The sequence below is a fragment of the Chiloscyllium plagiosum genome, unplaced genomic scaffold (genome assembly GCF_004010195.1).
Source record: "Chiloscyllium plagiosum isolate BGI_BamShark_2017 unplaced genomic scaffold, ASM401019v2 scaf_9200, whole genome shotgun sequence".
NCBI lineage: Eukaryota > Metazoa > Chordata > Chondrichthyes > Orectolobiformes > Hemiscylliidae > Chiloscyllium > Chiloscyllium plagiosum.
The window spans coordinates 64,870-69,264 of NW_025215261.1; the positions used below are offsets into that span (position 1 = coordinate 64,870).

Consider the following 4,395-nt stretch of genomic DNA (forward strand, 5'->3'; position numbering starts at 1 on the left):
TGCTTTGTGAATGAGAATGTCTTCCTCTGAAATGTCCTGCCACGTGCATTTGCGTGTGATTGACCAATCTGTCCCTGTTATATTCTGCTCGGTGTAATTCAGGATGTAGCTGTGAATCTGTATTTGTCAACGTCTAGTTTATAAATGTGCAAATGCATTCACAGATTGTATCTGCCAGTGTTTTTGAAGTGTGTGTGGGGTGTGTGTGTGTTTAAGTATCATGCTCTCTCTTTCAGTTTCTGCAGAGTGAATGTGTGAGAGCAGCCATCAATATCTGCCTGTCAGTTTTTGTTGTGTCCACATGAGAGTTCAGGAATTGAGCTAACCTTGTCAGTTTGTGCTGTGTGACTGAACGTCAAGTGCTGAATCAGTACCGGTCACTTTCAACTCTCATACATCAAAAGTTGCTTAATTCGCTGACAGCCAATAATATTCTGAGTCCAATGGTGACAAGGAATCTATTCTTGTTTGCCATCTGGTTCACTAATGTCCTTTAAGGAAGGAAGCTGCCATCCTTACCTGGTCTGGCCTACATGTGTCTCCAGACGCACAGCAATGTGGTTGACACATAACTACCCCCTGGGCAGTTAGGGATGGGCAATAAATGCTGGCCTCACCAGTGATTCTCTCATCCCGTGAATGAATTTAGGAAAAGGAATTCTCTGTGACTGTGATTGATTCTGTGATAGATTTTAGGGTGTTGTGATTGGGACTTAAACTCAAATGCATTATGTCATTTATGGTAGAGTCACAGAATTGATACAGCCATTCAGCCCTTTTGTGTCCAGACTGGGACATTCTGTTCTTCACCTGTTCTCCATACTAGTTTCCAGTAACTGTTGGGATTCTGAATTTTATCCACTCACTGCCAGTATCTCTATCTAAATGCTAATTTGAGAATATTCCTGCAGTTACCTATCTTTGATAACTATAGTGCCAGTTTTGTTCTGTGGGCAATAGCATCAGGTAGTGTTTGTGGATCTCATTCTCTTTCCACACTCAGTTGTGTTTTTTTGGTCTGAGTGTAGGATAAACTTGATCAATATTCACTAACCTTTTGTGATTGAGGGATTAATGTTATCTTTGCCATGAATCTGAATTTTATTGCAGACTTTTTAAAATATATTTTGTGTATGCAGTAATCTTTATCAGTTGCTGCTGGACACCAACATCTGACATTAACTGAAACGATTAATGGTTTGGTGAATCAATTTATAACTGTCCATATTTGGAAATACCTGGGCCGAAATTTCATTTTTTTTTCCCTTTCAGCATTAACTGGCTGTGTGTGAGTGAGTTTTCTGTTGTGCTGCCAATCTATATCACTTTAAAGGAGTGGCACTGGTCTATATCACACTGACACTTTTTTTATGTCGCCTTGTGTTTCCCGTTCTGCATGTCATGATCTGATACACTTTATGAGGTGGGTTTAATGCCTTATAAATCAGTGTTTCCTATATTATAAAAGTATGGAAATGCTTCTGCATTACTCAGGCCTTCAACCAGAATGTGAGTGTGGAGAAAGTGTGTGTTCATCAGCACCAGGCTCAGTGTGAGAATGAGATTCATTCACTCTCTGATACTAGATATCAATGTGCTCCTTATTCTTGGTTATTGTGTTTCACAGTGCTTCAGTGTCATCCAAATTGAAACATGTCACTTTTAGTAACTGCTACTGTACTTCAGTGTTCAGACTTGTGCTACTTGACATGAAAGAGATACTATCCATTGCCACTGGATTCAGCTCCTGTCTGTGAAAGTGGATGTGTTTCTTTATCTGTTAATCTCTGGCAGTGCACATCTAGTTCGATAATGTCCACAGCCAATGTTCTTTAGCTTTAGCCTGTAGGATCCAGGGACAACTGAACATGCAACACATTGCAGCAGAAAAGCATCTGTGCTTTTCTTCAGAATCAAGGGGAGAAAAGCAATGTACTTTTGTAACTCCTATAGTGCAGAGTCTAACCGGGAACCATGGGGATATCAAGGTCTGGTTTTCAGAATGCTATCAATTTTTACATTGTGACATGTTTTATCCAATGAATTAATGATCAGTATTAACTGAACCCATTTGCAACGAAGTGAACACTTCAACTGCATTGCAGCTGACTGACCACAGTGTTCCTTGTACAGGAAAGAGAATTGGCCAATTCTATTTTACTTACACATGTGGACATGACCTGGTGCAAGTCATTAGCAGACTCTTGTGTTGTTGCTCTATCGTAGGGAGGGGGAAATGAAAAGGACTTTTATTTTCCACCATTCTGTGAAGAATAGTACAATAAATTGAATTTGACAATTTAAATATCAACTCCTGTTGAAAAAAAATTGAGCAGCTTAACAAACCAACCAATTTGGGCTCGCTCTTTCATTCTGCAATGCTTTGTCTAAGTAATGATCCTAAGTAATGATCCGATTCCAATGACCCCTTCAGAAAACTATATCCTGATTCCTTGCTTTTTTTTTGTACCACAATGAATGGAGGGTCAGGAGGAATGCAGGGCTCTTCATAGAATTTCAAAAGGGATTTTGAAATACATATAGAATAATTTAAAAAAAACTTTCTTGCTGGACAGAAAAATAAAACAACTACAAAATGATGAAATGGAGAATGAGGTTACGATACAGATGGAGATGACAGCTTCTCTGCTGCCATGATAGTTTTACGAAAATGGAATGCTGGTTGAAAGGAATTAGAATTGTTAGTTCAGTTAACTGTTATGTTGTTATAGACTGTCTTTGATCAGTCAGACTTAATAACTTGAAGAGACTTATTCTGTGCTGTAAGTTTCTTTGACTTGACATGAGAGTAGAAATCAGTTTGATGAAATGTTTTCTGCTAGTTGCGGTGTATATGGATTTTCATTACTTTTAGATGTTGCAACTATTGTAAATCAGTCAGTAGCTGTGTGTGAGAGAATGGTGTGTGTGCATATGTATGCAAGCACACATAAGAGGGTGGGTTGGAGATGGTGGTTGTGTGTACGTCAGGCTTTGGCTCAGAGGTTCATCTGGAATTTACACTGGTTAGTTGTTGTGCCTTTCACATAGGACTTCTATTTATCAAAAAATTAATTTTGCCCTTCTCAGTTACTGATAATGACACTGGTTAGTTGTTGTGCCTTTCACATAGGACTTCTATTTATCAAAAAATTAATTTTGCCCTTCTCAGTTACTGATAATGCCAAAGTTTCCTTCTATATCTTCAGAAATCCTTGCTGTAACAATGTCATAGAATGATCTGTTTGTTCACCTTGACTGTAACTTTAAAATTGCCTTCATTACATGTGGAGTTAATACAGTTCCTGAATGGATATTTTATAAGAGGATACAAACTATCCCTCTTCTGATGTTGCAAATGATAATTGACTAAGCATTTATTGGAATGGAGCTGTTGTGCATTGAGTATCGGGAGAAATCAAAAAATATATTGCATCACTTGTGTTTGACTCTTGGATTGAATGTATACTTCTGGAAATTAAGCTCAATGTGTATCGGACTCAATCCACTCTGACTGTGGAAAGGATGTTCTCCAATCTGATAACAGTAACATACCTGCTGGTTATTAGAAGCAGCTGGTCACACTTGGCTTTGTACTGAGGAAATATTACACTGTCTTGGTCCATCAATCATTTGCCTGGAGGAAGGCCTAAGCCCTTCTTCAGGAATCCTGAAGAAGGGCTTATGCCCGAAACGTCGAGTCTCCTGTTCCTTGGATGCTGCCTGACCTGCTGCGCTTTTCCAGCAACACATTTTCAGTGCTGGTTACACTCTTGCTCTGAGCTCCTCCCAGTCTTTTTTTCTGTTTGGAAAATTCTAAAATAATTTACTAAGGTACAAAAACTAACCAACATCTGCAAGTTCAATATTCAGCTCCCAATACATTAACAGTTGAAGGAAGAGCAACAAGCACTACTCTCACATTTAGATATACTGTCCTTTAATTACCTACTATTCAATGTCTATTCGCAACAAACAGCGACCGAATCAACACAGACATCTACTACAAACCGATCGACTCCCACAGCTACCTGGACTACACCTCCTCTCACCCTGCCCCCTGTAAAAACGCCATCCCATTCTCCCAATTCCTTCGTCTCCGCCGCATCTGCTCCCAGGAGGACCAGTTCCAAAAACGTACAACCCAGATGGCCTCCTTCTTCAAGGACCGCAATTTCCCCCCCGACGTGGTCGATGATGCCCTCCACCGCATCTCTTCCACTTCCCGCCCCTCCAACCGCCACCAGGACAGAACACCACTGGTCCTCACCTACCACCCCACTAATCTCCATCATCCGCCGTCATTTCCGCCACCTCCAAACGGACCCCACCACCAAGGATATATTTCCCTCCCCTTCCCTATCAGCATTCCGTAAAGACCACTCCCTCCATGAC

The 4,395-nt window shown here is 40.4% G+C and overlaps 1 long non-coding RNA gene across 1 annotated transcript in view; it reads right to left on the reverse strand.

The window, feature by feature from the left end:
• Positions 1–4,395, reverse strand: part of LOC122548240 — a 20,945-nt gene that overhangs the window by 15,747 nt on the left and 803 nt on the right. The window contains exon 2 of the long non-coding RNA XR_006311196.1: positions 3,556–3,637. This is a non-coding gene — a long non-coding RNA (uncharacterized LOC122548240). The remainder of the gene's footprint in view (positions 1–3,555; positions 3,638–4,395) is intronic.